The sequence below is a fragment of the Leopardus geoffroyi genome, chromosome B2, assembly GCF_018350155.1.
Source record: "Leopardus geoffroyi isolate Oge1 chromosome B2, O.geoffroyi_Oge1_pat1.0, whole genome shotgun sequence".
NCBI lineage: Eukaryota > Metazoa > Chordata > Mammalia > Carnivora > Felidae > Leopardus > Leopardus geoffroyi.
In genome coordinates this window covers 79,938,586-79,956,098 of record NC_059332.1, presented here as the reverse complement: position 1 = coordinate 79,956,098, position 17,513 = coordinate 79,938,586, and the positions used below count along the sequence as shown (strand labels likewise).

Below are 17,513 nucleotides of genomic sequence, written 5' to 3'. Positions count from 1 at the left end.
ATGAAACATACTTGCTTGCAAATGCGCCTGAACTTCATAACCTCTTTTCTCTCCTTACTAAGAATGCATGTGTTCTTTCCTTCATCCCCTTTCTGAGATGCCTGTTATGCTTCCTTCTACCCAAGACCAGCATACTCCAAGAACTTATATCTTATCTAATTTTGCTGCTCAAGGCTGTCAGCTATTTTATACATTATTAAAGAATTGTGCAATCCTAAGCAGAGAGGCTGGTGGGAGGAGGGTGAGAAACAGGGATTCTGTTCTAATAGCAGGGTCTGGACTCCCTGGAGGGCTGGAGGCTCTGTAGCGGAGATCATCATTATTGCTACAGCACCTTTCGTTTTAGGACAGCAGTTTTCAGAATGTGGTCAGAGAACCCCTGCAGTCCCCAAGATCCTTCCTTTTCCCAGTGTGTGTCTGTATGAGGCCGAATTTCAACTAAAACATATCACAGCAGATTGAATACAGAGGCAGACATGAAATCCAGCTGCCTTCTATTAAGCCAGACATAGGCATCGCTTCTCGGCCTTTTGGCTAAGATCAAGTGAAGCCAGACATAGGCAATTTGCCAAAAAAGAACTGCCCCTCCTCTCAGTGACTTTTATTTTGGAAAGGATAGCTTTATTTTATTTTATTTTATTTTATTTTATTTTATTTTACTTTATTTTATTTTATTTCATTTCATTTTATTTCATTTGTTTTGTTTTGTTTTGTTTTAGAGAGCACTCATGAGTAGGGGAGAGGGGCAGAGGAGAGAGAGAATATTAAGCATGGAGCCCTACATAGGACTCCATAACATGATGCTGAAATCATGACCTGAGTCGAAATTAAGAGTTGGATGCTCAACTGACTGAGCCACCCAGGTGCCCCAAAGATAGTTATGTTGTAAATGAAAATGTTATTTATCCTAACACTTAATGTGGGTTTTTTTGTTAAACAAATTAATAAATATTTAAAAGTTTTGTTTCAATTTTAATACAATAAATATTGATACAACCCATGAGAGCTTCTGGGAGCCCTCAACAATTTTTAAAACTATAAAGGGGCTCTGAGATTTAAAAGTTTGAGAACTGCTCCTTTTGGGCTACTCTTGGCCCCATTTGTCCTCCCTCTTGCTCTTCCTGAGGGACCTCATCAAGCCCCACTGCTTCAGCTACTACCTCTGAGCTGGCGTGCGCTGTGGACAACACATCAGCTTCGTGTGCTGCTCTGCGACCACCTGGAGGTAAGGGAAATAAGATCCCCTCTGAGAGCTGACCTGGATAAATCCACCGCAGCAGATGTGATCAACCCTTCACTCATCCCACAAATATTTATTGAACACCTACTCTGTGCCATGTACTACTTAGACATTGGGGTTATAGCAGCAAGCAAAACAGAAAATCCCTGAACGTTTTCCTGGGGTACATGAGGAGAGTATAAGAGTATAATGAGAAAGAATGCCATATGTAGAAGTAATACTAGAAATTACCTGTTAAGAGCTTGACCTTATGAAGTATTTGGGATAACCCCAAATTCCAGACTCTTTCCCCCTCAGGGTTCCCAGAGTGATAATCAGACAACAGACAATGATGAGGCAACATAAAGTGACAAAGGGTATGTTGGGGGTGCATATATGTGTTTTCGTCTCTCCCATAAATTATGTTTCCCAGTGGCCATTCTGCTAGTAGGGCTCTGGGAAGTAGGTGTTGACAAATTTCATTTTGGGAAGGAGGGAGATGATGCAAGAAAAGTTCCTGCCAGCCATGAGAGCTGGGAGCCAGGAGAGCAGCCCTTCTGACTGGCAGCTCAGGGACAAGACCAGACTAGCACTCTTGCGGCACAGGCTGGTGATGATCCAAAGAGCAAGGCTCTGGGCAAGCATGAGGTCACCTAAGCACTGCCCTCCAGATACCTACTTAAGGAGAAAAAGAAAAAAAGGAGAGAAACAGCTCTTACTGGGAGTTATTACCTGGAAGGAGACTATGTTAAATTAGAAAAGTAAAATACTTTAATTGGTGATTTTAAAGTTCCATCTCCAACATTTTCTTTGCACCTCTGAGATATAGTGTTTAGATTTTAATCTGGGCTGCATTAATTTATTGTTGCTGGGCTTGTGTGAGAAACCCTGAGGCAGGGAGCTCTGGCAAGGATGACCCTTCCTTCTCCTTATCCCTAAACCCAAATATTACTACCAAATTGGTCACATGGAAGACAGGAAGTTGAAGAGATACCAGAGGAAAAGAGAACAGGATGGACAGGTCTTTTCCCTAGAAGGAATTGGTTCCCACCTTCTTTGCCACTTACGCCACCTGGAAAGGAAAAACACAGAGATCCGCCACTATGCACTTACAACACTCACCGTATACCAGAAAGTGAGGGCTGAGGAGGAAAACAATGGGAGGGGAGAGGTCTTCTTCCATCTTGGAAAACTTCTGGCCCTCTGACAAGATAAGAAAGAGAGCCCCAATCTCATGTGGCAATGACTGTCCAGAAATGACCCATCAGTGTAGCCGGGGTACAGGGGTGCAAGAGCACCTAGCTCTGGGGGTCCTAAACAGACCAGGTTTGGCCAGTCACTGCTGGCAAAACCCAAAGGCAGAGAAATGAGTGGTGGTGAAACAAGACAGGAATTTATTTCAGTGAGGCCAACACTGAGAAGACAGGGGACTCATGCATCTCAAAGACTGTCTCCAAAGTGATGAAAATACTCCCAGGTTTATATGAGGAAAATGTGGGACAAAAGTCAGTGGGTACATGCATGGGTGGGCAGTAAAGGTCTGGTTGATCACTGTCGCGGGCTAAGTCTTGCTGGCTCAGGGTGGTCCTTATTGCTTGAGGGGATAGTTTCAGTTCCCATTAGAAAATGCTTTGCCTGCAGGGTCTTTTGCCAGAGTTAAGAGTCAAGCTGGAAAGAACTTAATCACTTACCGAGTACAGATGGAGGTCAAAATGGAGGTAGTTGATCTCTTTCGCTCTGCTGAACTCCCTTACCCTCCTCAGTCAGAACCTGATTTGGTTAGTGTAGGTAATCTCTCTTACAGCTTGCAGTTCTGTGGCCTTTCCTTCCCTGAGATATTAGGCAGATTGCTTGTCCAGAGGACCATATCTATAGTAATTATTCAGTCATTCAGCTAATATTTGAGCTTGAGGCCTTTGCTCACTTATGAATCACTTCTGTGACCCAGTCTTCTGAGGTGGGAGTGATATGCCGTGAAATGGATCCGGCCACAGGAGGAGAGCTGATTGAAAAGTCAGTAGGTAGAAGACAACAGGAGAAAGACCAACATTCAAAAGCCTAAAGTGGCTGACGTTCCTAGTTGAGAGACAGGGACTGTCTTGTGTGCACAAAACGGGTAGCAGTGATGAGCACTTCCTTCATTGTGTGTGATTTGTCCTTGATTATTTGTGGTGCTGACGTAGTCTTGTTCCGTGGATAGATTATGCCTTTTTAAAAATTTTGTTTTAAAAAACTGATTGGCAGTGTGGATGTTCCCAAACTCTTCCTGGCAATTTGAATCACCTTCTTTCAACTTTCTTTGAGGTACCTACATAAAACAAACCAGATATCAGAGCTGTTAAAAGACAAACTGAGGCATATCACAATTTTTCAGAGTTTGTTTGAGCAAAAATCAGTGGGATTAAGGCAGTGCCAAATCAGAAGTGGTTAGGAGCAGAAGTTACGAAGACTTACAAAGGAAAGGTGGAAACAAAGCAAGGAAATCATGTGATTAGCTGTAGCTTAAGCATTTGTCTTATTCACAAAGACTCATTGGCTGTTTGTGATTGGTTGTCCTCAAGTTTGATTTCTAAGCCTTGAGATATTTATGGGTTTACTTAGGCCTAAAAGACATTAGAACCACCTAGGTCTAATAGTCTCCTTGTTTAATTTAACACAGCATAGACCAATGGTTGTCTATGTTGTCAACTGTAGCACAGATTTGGCATAAACCAGAGTGGATAAACCAGAGTGGATAAGCCAACTCTGTGCTAGAGTTAATTGTATAGACAACCATTGGTCTACACGGAGTTAAATTAAATCACAGATCTACCATAGTTTCAAACCACTTTCTTCCAGCCTTTTGTTAATGTGTGTTCAGGGAATATTAACCTAAATAAAATGTAATTAGTATGAAAAATCTGTTCTCTGAAGTTATACAAGATTATACCTCATTTTTAGATCATTTATGAGGCAGGTGATAAATAGAAGGGCTCTGATGTTAGACTACCTAAGTGAAGTCCCAGCAATTGAATTTACTAGCTCTGTGACTTCTGAAGTTATTTGACCCCTCTCTGCTTCATTTTTCTTATATGCAAAATGGAAGTAATAATAAATAGCTTCTTATCCAGAGTTGAGAGGAAGTAAATGAGCCAGTTACTGTCCAATACATAATAAATGACATGTAATAAATGTCAGTTTCATCATTATTAGTTTTTAAGTTTTTTTCCTGTTCTCTTCCATTTGTACGGCTAAAGCCATTTTCTTCTTTTTTTTCTCCTAAAGTACCCATTCTGATTGCAGAACTAATATGTATTAGTAAAAGATTCAGAGAACACATAAAAAGATAAAAAGGAAATAGAAATGACCCATTAATCCCAGGTCCAAGAGATATAACCATCTTGAAAATGACTCAAGAAATCTATTTACTAGCATTTCCAAGAAATGTCTGAAATTTCCATTTCAGATCTTCCTCCACGTACAATGGTGTTATGTCCCAATAAACCCTCATACATTGGAAATATTGTAAGTTGAAAAGACTTTGAACACACTAACCTGCTGCACATCATAGCTTAGTCCAGCCTCTAATTGGGCAAAATTATCAAACACAGAGACTGTTTTATCAAAAGTGTTGAGTATCTGTGTAATTTATTGAATACTGTTCTGAAAGTTAAAACAGAATGATTGTGTGGGTACAGAGGGTTTTAAGTGTGTTGATTGCTCACACTCGTGATCGTGTGGCTGGTTGGAGCCGTGATTGCCTCTGCTCGCCATCTTGAGAGAGGATCATACCATGTATCGCTGAGCCAGGAAAAGACCCAAATTCAAAATTCAAAGTATGGATTCTACTGGATGAGTATAGCTTTCACACCAGCGTCAAGTTGAAAATTTTAAGTTGAGGGGCGCTTGGGTGGCTTAGTTGGTTGAGTGTCCGCCTTCGGCTCAGGTCATGATCTCACAGTTTGTGGGTTCAAGCCCCATGCTGGGCTCTGTGCTGACAGCTCAGAACCTGGAACCTGCTTCAGATTCTGTGTCTCCCTCTCTCTCTGCCCCTCCTCTGCTCACACTCTGTCTCTGTCTCTGTCTCTCTCAAAAATAAACATTAAAAAAAACTAAAAAAAAAAAAAAGAAAAAGAAAACTTTAAGTCTAACCATTGTAAATCAGAAAGCATCTGTACTTGGTTTTATGAGAAGAAAAGCCTCATTTGTCCTAAGATGCTATTTTTCTTCCTTACACTGTTTTGCCAAGAGAAATCAAACAATGAATTAATCCTCAGTGTCTACTCTTTTCTGACACCCTCAGAGGAATCTATCACGATACCTTCCCATCTCCATGCCTTAGTGTCCTCATCTGAGGAGCAGGGATAGCAAGAACCCGACAGCACTTCTGGTCCATGTTCTCCACACAGCGCCACTAAAGCCCTGGATGAACACATGATGTGCCAGAGGTCCCCAATGGGGCTGGAATTAGAAGCTGGATCACTTGGTGTCCAGGCCAGTATATTTCCCACCACACTGTACAATGTGTAAGGCTGAACTCAAATAGTCTACTCTCAGCATGCCTGATTTCCCACCTCTAAAACTGCCCTGTCTGGGAGGGTGCCCTTGTCTGGGAGTGAGGCCAAATGGTGAAAGGGTGTTAGACAAGGAAGACAGAGGTTCAGAAGCAGCAGGAAGAAGAGGTTTAGTATTTTTAAATTTATTTATTTAATTTTATGGGGGGGGGGGTGGGGGAAGAGAGAGAGACGAGCTCGACATAGGGCTCTATCACACGAACTGTGAGATCATGACCTGAGCTGAAACCAAGAGTCAGATGCTTAACTGACTGTGCCACCCAGGTGCCCAAGGTTTGGTATTTTTGCTCAAAAATATCCATTCTGGAACAAAAGTACACATTTGTACTCAAAAGTATGCAGAATTGAAACAATGTCTTTTAGGGGTGCCTGGCTGGCTCAGTCTATAGAGCATGTAACTTAAAAAAATTTTTTTTTAATGTTTATTATTTCTGAGAGAGAGAGAGCGGGAGTGGGAGAGGGGCAGAGAGAGAAGGAGACACAGAATCAGAAACAGGCTCCAGGCTCTGAGCTGTCAGCACAAGGCCCGATGCGGGGCTCAAACCCACCAACAGTAAGATCATGACCTGAGCTGAAGTCAGATGCTCAACCAACTGAGCCACCCAGGCGTCTCTTGAGCATGTGACTTTTGATCTCGGAGTTGTAAATTCAAGCCCCATGTTGTGCATACAGATTACTTAAAAATAAAACCTTTAAGACAATGCTTTTTAGATCTTTCTTTGATGAAAACCCTCTTCCCAATTTGGAGTAGTTTCCCTCCCAAGTCTGTGTTGGAGAAGGATGTTCTTTAAAAATAAAGCACTGTGTCTAAACCCTGAGAAAGGAAAAGGGTGGTTTTGGAAGGTAGAGGCTGGGGCGGGTGGGCCACTCCTTGTCAGAAAAGGCAGGGGAAAAGGCCCTGAGGCTGAGGAAGGAGCTTTTACTAGGAAGCACGGTGTTACAAAGGAACAGGGCAAAACCCAACAGAATGACAGAAAGGAATACGAGTTGTACAAATTGATACTAGGGAGATGTGTACGTAGCTAGACTGGTTAACATGTCTTTAGAAAAGAACCCCTAGCTTGTTTTGTTTGGTTTTGAGGAACAAACTTCCACAAGGTCGTCATATCTGAAAATGTTACTAAGTGGGTGTTTACTTTCTCTAAAATGAATATCAAAGGTCCAGATTACAGTCAGATGTAAATCCTTTTAGAAAGATTTTGAGCATTTCAATGATGAAATAAAATGAAGTGTTCAGGATCACATGAAGAACATTAAATGAGACATTTCCTCTGTTACTTCTTTCTGGTCTTAATTTTGTTTTTAACTTTTTTAGTGCAAAAAGGTGTTTTTTTTTTTTAACTTTTTTATTAGAGAGAGAGCGAGAGGGAATCTTAAGCAGGCTCACACTCAGCGCAGCATCCAACTTGGGGCTCCATTTCATGACCCTGGGATCAGGACCTGAGCCAAAATCAAGAGTTGGATGCTCAACCCACTGAGCCACCCAATAGCCCCGAAAAAGGTGTTTTTATTAAATTAGCACAGGGACAAGACCAATGGGCAGGAAGAGCTGCACTATTCGGTCTTTTTATATAGCATGTTTATATGTGGATTAATCAGAATTAAATAAGATCAAACATGCCAAGTGCAGGGCACCTGGCTGTCTCAGTTGATGGAGCATGTGACCCTTGACCTTGGCGTCATGAATTCGAGCCCCATGTTGGGTGTAGAGATTACTTAAAAAAATGTTCTTAAAAACATGAAAAGTGCGTGTTATAGTAGGGCTTTAATATATATTTGTTTCCCATTTTTAAAAACATGTATCATTAAACATAACATTAAAACATTTAGGTTGATTTTGCATATAGTTCAAAATTTTCTGAATTCTTATTAATTTATACCACATTTTCTGAGCAAGGAGTTACTATTTCCCTTAGCAGACGAGCAAGCTGATAGCAGAGAGGTTGCCCAAGGCCTCTCGTTAGTACTACTTGATTCTGAGTCTGTCAGATCCATTCTGACCCACCATCATCAGGCTTTCTGCTCACCCACCACTCCACTGACACTATTTCTTCGATGAGTTCCTCATTGTCAAATCCAATGATCACGTTTCAGTCCTCAATCGCATTAGACCCAATTTATCAGTTCCTCTTTTTTTCTTTTTTTTTTTTTTTTTTGATTTTAGGTTTAAGTAATCTCTACACCCCATGTGTGGCTCAAACTCACAATCCTGAGATCAAGAGTCACATGTTCTATAAACTGAGCCAGCCAACCGCCCCTCATTCCCTCTCACTGGAAACATCTCCTTGCCACCCCTCATTTGGTTCCAGGACTCTACTCTGTCCTATGTCTTGTCTCTTGTCTCTTCCTCCTCATTTTCCTTAGTGTGCCAGGGTCCAGTCTTCAGATTTCTCTATATTCCACTCCCTGGGTCATCTCGATTTAAACACCATCTTCCCCAAACCTGTTCCTCCAAAGGTTCCCCATCTTGGTAAAGGATATGCCCCAGGGGCCCAGGCCAAAACCTTGGGTAATCATTTGATCTTTTTCTCTCCCATTTCACATCTAATTCATCAGCACATCCAATCTGTGATACATATGTATTCAAATCTGTTTCTTCCACCTTGGTTGCTATTACCACTTCCGTGCTCACTGAATACTTGGGTGACCTCCTAAGGGGTCTCCCTTTGCCCTGCCTCACCCTTCCAGAGGCTGCTCTCCACATAGCACCAAAGCAGGCCTTTAAAATGTGAATCAGATCCTACTGCTGCCCTGCTCAAAACGCTCCAACGGCTTCCCATACTGTCACAGAAAAATCCCAAGTTCTTACTGCAACCTCTGCCTACCAGTCTTAACCATTTGTACCCTGTCCTGCTCTCTCCCCATACGCTGGCTTTGCTTTTCCTTGGTCATGCCAAGCTGGCCTGGCCTCAGGAGCTCTGTACTTGCTGGATTCTCTCCCTCTGACCTCTGCAGGGCTCCCTCTTGTATGTTATTCAAGGTTCTTGTCAAGTGCTGCCTTAGAATTTCCCTCACATGCCATCTAAAATGATACTCTCGCTGCTTTCTATCCTTTTAAATGATTTATTTTCTTCATAGCACTTATCACTATAATAGGGAAAGATAGGATAAAATAGGCAGAGAGGGAAAGATGAGGGCCTGAGGTCCCTGGTGTGGAAAAACACATATTTTGGAACAAAGCTGGGAGTGTCTGACCACAGCAAACCCCCTCAGGTGTCAGGTTCCTCTTAACAGAAACCACCTACCTCCCCTCAGGTTTTCCCTCAGGAATTTGACAAAAGACCCAAGCATGGCCATAGACCACCCCTCATACAATGGAAATGAGCCAGTCGGGAATGGACAACCCAACACTAGCTGTCAAGCCAATAAGGATAGAACCTGAGAAGGAACAAGGGGGAAGAGAAGGGGTAGGGTGGACCAGAACGTTATAAAAGAAGGACCCTTGCCTGTAGTCGTTAGGTATTCACTTTCCAATGAAAGAGCTTTCCTTCTATTACTTTCTAATCTTCTACTCTAATAAACTTTTGCCTGCTGCTTATTTTGTGTCCACCTCTTCATTCTTCGAAGTGGCGAGACCACGAATCCTGGGTATTGCGGTAAAAACGTCCTGCCACATCGATACAGTTCATTTGTCCATTGTTTGTCTCTAGCACTAAAATACAAGCTGCTTGAGGGCAGGGACCGTGTCATTTTTTGTTCACTGTTATACCACCAGTGTCTAAAATAGGCACATAGTAGCTATTCAATAAATATTCAGTTTGTTAATCCATCCAATAAATATTTATTGTTTGGATGAGACTTAAGTTTCTGTGGAGAGAGAGGTACTGTGAAAAATAAGCAAATAAATATGTAGTGCACCAGGAGCGCCTGGGTGGCTCGGTCAGTTAAGCCTCTGACTCTTCAGTTTCAGTTCAGTTCATGATCTCATAGTTCGTGAGTTCGAGCCCTACATCGGGCTCTGCACTAACAGTGCAGAGCCCGCTTGGGGTTCTTTCTCTCACTCTTTCCTTCTCTCTGCCTCTCCCCTGCTCATGCTCTCTCTCTCTCTCTCAAAATAAATAAGTAAACTTTGACAACATATGTAGTACACTAGATGGTAATAAGTTCTATGGGGAAGAGGAATAGAAAGGGCAAAGGATCAGAGTTTTGAATTTTGGCTTTTGCTGTTTTGAATACGGTGATCAAAGAAAGTCTCACTGAAAGGCAACATCTGAGTTGAGAACTCAAGGAAATGAGGGAGCAACTCATGGAGATATTTGGGAAATGGAAGGAACAAGGGGGGAAGAGAAGGGGGAGGGTGGACCAGAACCTTATAAAAGAAGGACCCTTGCCAAAAAAGAGAGGGAAAAGTGCAGAGGCCTTGAAACAGTGGTTGAGTGTGGCTTTGAGAAATAGCAAGGAAGCAGATGTGGCTGGAACACAGTAAGGAGGAGAATGGTAAAAGATGAGGTCAGAGAGATAAGGGGAATGAGATTGTATAGGGCTTGAAGTTCATGTAAAGGCTTTGATGGGAGATTTTTCTTTGAGATAGGAAACCAGTGCAGTCTTGGAATGTTTTAAGCTGAGGAGGGACGCGATCAGAATCTCTCTGTTGCTGTGGCTATAAGGTTATAGAGAGTCTAAGTTGGAAGCAAGATCAATTAGGAGGCAGCTGCCATAGTGCAGGCAAGAGGTGACAGAATCCTGGCCTAGGGGAATAATGATAATGGTGATGAAAGTGGTGGAACTCTGGATATATTTTGAGGCCAAAGCTAGCCGATTTTGTCAACAGCTTGAACATAAGAGTGTGAGAGATAGGGAGGAATCACGGTAAAACCAAAGGTTTCGGCAGTGCAGATGATAAGCTATTTGCTAAGATGGAGAAGACTGTAAGGGGATATAGCTTTAGGGCAGGCGGAGTTATGTACATGCATTCTCTTTTGCACATATACACTTAATGTGCTTAAGAATATACATTGGAGATTCAAGTAGGCAATTGAATATATGGATCTGGAGTTCAAGGGAGTGATCTGTCTGGAGATGTACATTTAGGAATCATCATCAGCTTAGTGACAGTATTTAAAGGTACAGGCTGCCTAAGATCGTCAGGGTGGGGGTAGAATATAGAGAAGAGAGAAGGTTCTAAGAACTAACCCTTGAGGCACTCACTCCATCCATAGAGGTCAGGCAGATGAGCAGGAACTAGCCAAAGGGACGGAGTAGGAGCAGCCAGTGAGACAGGAGGAGAAGTAAGGGTGTTCTCTTGGAAGCCAAGTGAAGAAAGTGTTGGAAGGAGGAGAGAAAGATCAGCCGTGCAAATGTTGCTAGGGGATCAGGTAAGAGGAGGACTCAGAATGACCACAGGATTTAACAACATGGACTTCTCAGGTGACCTTGACAAAAGTTATGGTTGTGGTGAAAACATGATTGGAATAGATTCAAAAGGGAATGAGAGAGAGAGTTAGTGGAGACAGTGTGTATAGACACTGTTTTTAAGTTTTGTTTACAAGAAAGCAGAGAGATAAGGTAATAGCCAAGAGGGAGATGTGGAGTTGAAAGGTAAATGCTGTCCTGTGTTAAGATAAGGATATTTTAGAATATATTGATAGGGTGATGGCAATGATCTAGTGGAGAGGACAATTTGACTATTCAGGAGAGAGGGATAATTGTGTAGCAATGTCTTTGAGTAGATGAGAGAAAATTGGATCTAGTGTCCAAGTGGAGATGATGACCTTGGACAGGAGCTTAGATAGTTTATCTGTGACACCATGTGGGAAGGCAGAGAATATGATAAATGCGGTTGGTGATCAGAGCACATGGAAGACATTTTTTTCTGGTTGCTTCTCTTAGGAAAATGGGAGATTGGGTCATCAGCTGTGTGAGGTTTGAGGAGAGAAGAGAAGGTGTGAAACAGTTGTCTTGGTGAGTGGAAAGTGAACTATTTAGGGAAATATGATAGGATTGTCAGGCAGCACTAAAGGCACCCTTGGGGTTAGTGGTCATAATTTGATGTGAGCCACTCCACATGATTGGCTGTTTTCCTCTTGCCATGGTCAAGTGCATAAATGAGTTGTAAGGGCTAAAACCAAGGTCTTGAAAGTGCTGGTTCTTTTTGGTGCAAAGGTGGACAATTTTTTGCCATGGGTTTAGGTTTTGCCAGGCAAGTCTGAAGGAGGGTCAGGTGTAGGTAGTAATGAATCATGGATAGAAGCTGGTTAAGGACAGACATGAGGACATTGTGGACAGTGAAATGGTTCTAGGATCAATGGACCATACATCCATTGGAATAAGGAAGAATTGTTGAAGTCAGAGCTCAGATGGCAGCAGGAGGTGATGGTGAGAGTGGGAAGCTTAAGAGTGAGATTTTGAATGCAAAATCCTGAAAGAGCTAACTACAGAACCAGAGTTCAGAAACTCCTCACACCAAGTTTCAAATTTCTGAGTATAAGCAAAACTTTCAGTATATGCTGTCAGAATAGATTGTGAAGAGAGGGGAGAAGGAGACAGCAATAAAGATGACTTTTGACAGAGAAAGTGGATAAAGAATCATTTCAAGCATGAAAGGAAAGCAAACCAAATAAAGCCAAAATCAAGGTCATAGAGATCCATGTGGGAAAGGGAAGAACTGGAAAGAGATTTGTTCTATACTTCAAGGTCACAGTGAGAGAGGTGGGTGAGTGGAGGGAATTAGAATCAGGGCTGAAAGCAAAAGTAGAAATACTTGACATTGTTGATCCACGAGGGGACTTCCCTTGTGTGCTATCAAGAATCATTAAAAATAGCTGATACTTTGGATCTCCAAAAGAACTCATTAGTAACTTTAAGAGTCCCTTGGTTGCTAGCTACCGTATGTGAGGGCATAGTCCCCTCCTTACTCAGTGCTCATTTACTTCAGGGACATCAAGTAGTAGTCAAACTACAGAATTTACTATAACAATAAATCACATTATCTGGACACACTGTTTCTCCAAACACAGGTTTCTGAAAGAGCAGTGTGAGAGACCTCTGGCCACTCAAGTAAAACTGGATAATAAGTTTAATTAATAACTTGGAATACAAACCTTTTTGTGGCTTATCATTTACTCCTGAAAATTATTTTTTTTTAAAGATTTTATTTTAGGGGGTGCCTGACTGGCTCACTCAGTAGAGCATGTGACTCTTGATCTCAGAGTTGTGGGTTCAAACCCTATGTTGGGCATGGAGCCCACTTAAAAAATTGTGTAAAATAAAAAAAGATTTCATTTATTATTATTATTATTATTATTTTTTTTTTGAGTAATTGCTACAGCCAACACGGGATTGAACTCACAACCCTGAAATCAAAAGAGTCATGTGCTTTACTGACTGAGCCAGTCAGGAACCCACTAAAGATTTTATTTTTAACTAATCTCTACAGTCAACATGGGGCTCAAACCCACAACCCTGAGATCAAGAGTCATGTGCTCTACGGACTGAGCTAGCCAGGTGCCCCTGAGCTTGTTTTTTTATTTGAATTTTTCAGTAGATAATTTTCAAGAGCATATAATAGGGACACATGACTCTTGATCCCAGGGTTTTGAATTCGAACCCCACACCGGGTGCAAAGATTACTTAAAAAGAAAATCTTCAGGGGAACCTGCCTGGGTGGCTCAGTCAGTTGAGCATCCTACTCATAATTTCAGCTCAGGTCATGATCTCCCCATTTGTGAGATCGAGCCCCATGTTGGGCTCCAAGCAGACAGTGCAGAGCCTGCTTGGGATTCCTCTCCCCCCCCCCCCCCCCCCACCATCTCTTTCCCCTCCCCTGCTCATGCAGGCTCTCTCCCTCAAAATAAATGAACTTAAAAAACATCTTCAAAAAAAAAAGCTCAAAAATGAATTCTTATTGTGGTGATATTTGCACGACTCTGTCAACATACTAAAGGTTATTAAATTGTATGCTGAAAATGGGTGCATTTCATGGAATGTAAGATTACATCTCAAAAAACTTTTTAAAAGGAATCAATATTTGGGGTGCCTTGGTGGCTCAGTCGGTTGAGCATCCGACTTCAGCTCAGGTCATGATCTCATGGTTTGTGAGTTTGAGCCCCGCGTCAGGCTCTGTGCTCACAGCTCAGAGCCTGGAGCCTGCTTCGGATTCTGTGTCTCCCTCTCTGTCTGCCCCTCCCCCACTCATGCTCTGTCTCTATCTATCAAAAATGAATAAATGCTAAAAAAAAGGAATCCATATTTATTAAATATTATAATGACATATTTCAAAACTTAAGTCAGGGTTGAGCTCAAAGGGATACTCAATGTTGATTTTTTTAAATTAGTAAGTGAAACAGCCTACCAGTGTAGAGTTCTAATGAAAGGAAAAGAATTAGGTCATTCCTTATGTATTTCTAGTACTAGTTAATATAAACCAGAAGTGAAATTGCAACATTGCCCAGGATAATAACTGAGGTTTGCATAAGGCTCTAGAAAATTCCTTCGTTGCAACACTTCCTGGCCAGTATGTGCTCTTGTTCTTCCTGGTAAAGTCCAGCCCATATTGTCTGTGTACTTCTCCTTAACATTTCTTTGCTTGTCACTTGGCTGGATGTGCTTTACTGCTGGGAGAGTAACAATTTTTAATACTGAAGTAGGAGGAGAGTTAGAAGACAGTAGTAAATTTTGCTGACAGGAAAAAGGCCAAGTAGGAACTTGCATGTAAGTCAGCCCACTAGTTAGTCATCGTTCTCGCCAATACAATACATACCTGGAGTGTGATGGGAGTGGCGATTTGAATGCTCAGCTGGCCTGGTTTCCCCGAACTTTGGAAAGTCCTTAGGTGGGACACAAGTGTACTGAGGTGGGGCTCGCTGCCTCATGATCTCGTAACAGCTGTTGTTTTGTCACAATTATTCATGGCAGTGAGCCCGTCACTGAGTATTCCAGGCTTACGCCTCTGTAACTAAACTTTTTATGTTTACTGCCAAACTGAAATGCTTAAAACACCCAGCAGTGGTGGGCGAACTGAAAGTCTCCAGTCAGAATGTCTCCTCTGTGGCATAACTAACAACTTGTGCCAAGTTCTGCCTTCCTGGTTTTCCTCATGTGACTCTCCCTGCTCTGCCACACCCGTCAGCCTGTCCAAACCAGTCCCCGTGTGCCTTACAGTCTTAGCTTCTGCTGTGCCTTCCCGGAGCGCCACCTCTGAGACAGTCTCTCCTGAGTTCATGCCCTGGGTCGGCCCCATAAGTAAATGTGTGACTTGAGGAAATTCCTTTCCCTTCCCTGGAAAATGGGACAATACTTCTTAGGGTGGTGGTTTGGTAGTAGATGCTCAATAAAAATTAATATCTTCGGGGCGCCTGGGTGGCTCAGTCAGTTAGCATCTGACTTCGGCTCAGGTCACGATCTCGCGGTTCATAAATTCAAGCCCCACGTCTGGCTCTGTGCTGACAGGTCAGAGGGAGCTGATAGCATATATCACTTTCCTCTGAATAGAATGTAGTTCATAATTTAGCACTTAATTATAAATCTCTTGTAATTTTGTTCATTATTTCATGTGGTGTTTGTCTCATCCTCAGTTAGCCCCAACCTTCCCAGAGAAGAGAGAAAAGGCTTTATGTTTTTAAAAGTCCTCTTAGAATATCTTCTCAGCGACAGAGCAAGATTACACAGGTTTTAAATATGTTATGGTTGGTAGGCAGTTTGATTTGTTGACACCACCATAGTCAGTTCCATTAGGTTGTGGTAACAGGATGAGACCAGGTGGCTAGGATGTAGAGACACTGTGATTGGGCTATTGGACCCGAGTAACTTGCATCATTAATGTTCAGTTTCTCAGGTGGTGGAGAATTACTTTATTAATATAAGTAGAGGGTTTTCTATACAGTCTTAATACTTCCAAGTTCTATTACTCATCCCAATTACTGACACCAGTTGCCCATGACAGAAACTTGAGACATCCTTAACTCCGCCTTCCTTACCTGCCTCACACTCACCTTGATTAGTCAGCAAGGCCCAATAGATTCTGCCCCTTCTTCGAGGCTGCAGTCTGGCCTTCCTCTCCATTCCCACTCCTCAGGCTCCAGTTCAGGCTTCCACCATTGCTTATTTGGAATCTTTGAAAAACCTCACAGCAGGTCTCCTTGTTGCTATATTCACACCTCTGCCATTTACTTCCAAAATGCAAAATGAGGCCACAGTTATCTTTCTCAAACAACTATCTGATCAAGTTATTCTCCTTTCTAAAGCCCATTACGGGCACCTAGAGTGGCTCAGTGGTTAAGCATCTGCTCTTAATTTGAGCTCATGGCATGATCTCACGGTTTGTGGGTTTGAGCCCCATGTTGGGCTCCAGGCTGACAGTGTGGAGCCTGCTTGAGATTCTCTCTGCCCCTCCCCTGCTCTCTCTGTCTCTCAAAAGTAAGTAAATAAACTTTAAAAAATGATTTTCTTTCTTTTTTTTTTTTTTTAAAGGTTTATTTATTTTTCAGAGACAGAGAGAAACAGAGTGTGAGGAGAGGAGGGGCAGAAAGAGAGGGAGACACAGAACCTGAATCAGGCTCCAGGCTCTGAGATGACCACACAGAACCCGATGCGGGGCTCAAACTCACTGACCATGAGATCATGACCTGAGCTGAAGTCGGACGCTTAACCAACTGAGCCACACAGGCACCCTTAAAAAATGATTTTCTAAATAAATAAAATAAAGAATAAAACCCTTTAATGGTTGACCATTAGCCACAGGACCCTGCCACCCACCATGGAGTCCATCACCATCAAATCCTTATCTCCCCTCCCGTTTCTGTCTTCCATCATTCCTCCTTTTACATCCTCATTACAGTTATAACGTGCAAGCTCTTGCAAGCTTCTGGGCTTTTTAAGATACTGTTTTCTTGTCCAGGAATGCCCTTCTCCTTCATTTCCCTTTTTATCAGTGGTTTGGAGCAAAGGCTGTAGGTCAGACACCTTCATCTGAATCCTGACTTCTGTATTTGCTAGCTGGGCTGTTGGGTAAGTTACTAATCTCTTGAGACTCACTTTCCACATCTGTAAAATGGGGCTTACAACAAGCACTGCCTCCAAGGGCTAGTGTAAAGACTGAAGGATAAAAATAACGTGTCTAGTACTTAGGAAAGTGTCTGGTACAGAGCAAAGGCCAAATAAAAGTTAGTCATTGCTACCACTTAATATTGAAGTGTTATTTCAAGACATTGCTCATTTGACTTCAATGATAGATTGAATGGTGGTTCCCCAAAGATGTCTATGTCCTAATCCCTGGAACCTACAAGTATGTGATTTCACATGGTAAAGGGAGATTGCAGGTGTGACTAAGTAACGTAAAATTTTCCAGGTGAGTCCTGTGTAATCACAAGATTCCTTATATGAGGAAGGTAGGACAGTCAGAGAAGGGAGAAGGCAAAGTGCTAATGGAAGCAGAGACTGGGGTGAGATAAAGAATGCTGGCAGCCTCTAAAAGATGGAAGAGATAGGAATTACCTGAAGAGTATCCAGAAACAACCAGTCTTGTCAAAGCCTTAATTTTAGTCCTAAAGACTCATTTCTGACTTCTGACCTCCAGAACTATAAGAGAACACGTTTGTGGTGCAGCCACTCTGGAAAACAGTATGGATGTTCCTCAAAAGATTAAAAACGGAACTACCCTATGACCCAGTACTACTAGATATTTAATTGTACTACTAGACATTTATCCAAAGGACACAGGAGTGCTGATATGAAGGGGCACATGCACCCCAATGTTTATAGCAGCACTACCAACAATAGTCAAATTATGGAAAGAGCCCAGATGT

The 17,513-nt window shown here is 42.3% G+C and overlaps 1 long non-coding RNA gene across 1 annotated transcript; it reads right to left on the bottom strand.

Annotated features, from left to right (window-relative positions):
• Positions 1-2,590: 2,590 nt before the first annotated feature.
• Positions 2,591-15,687, bottom strand: LOC123608716. Its single transcript, XR_006717394.1, has 2 exons — positions 14,471-15,687; positions 2,591-3,527 (listed from the first exon to the last, which is right to left on the bottom strand). It is a non-coding gene; the product is annotated as an uncharacterized LOC123608716 (long non-coding RNA).
• Between the last annotated feature and the right edge of the window lie 1,826 nt (positions 15,688-17,513).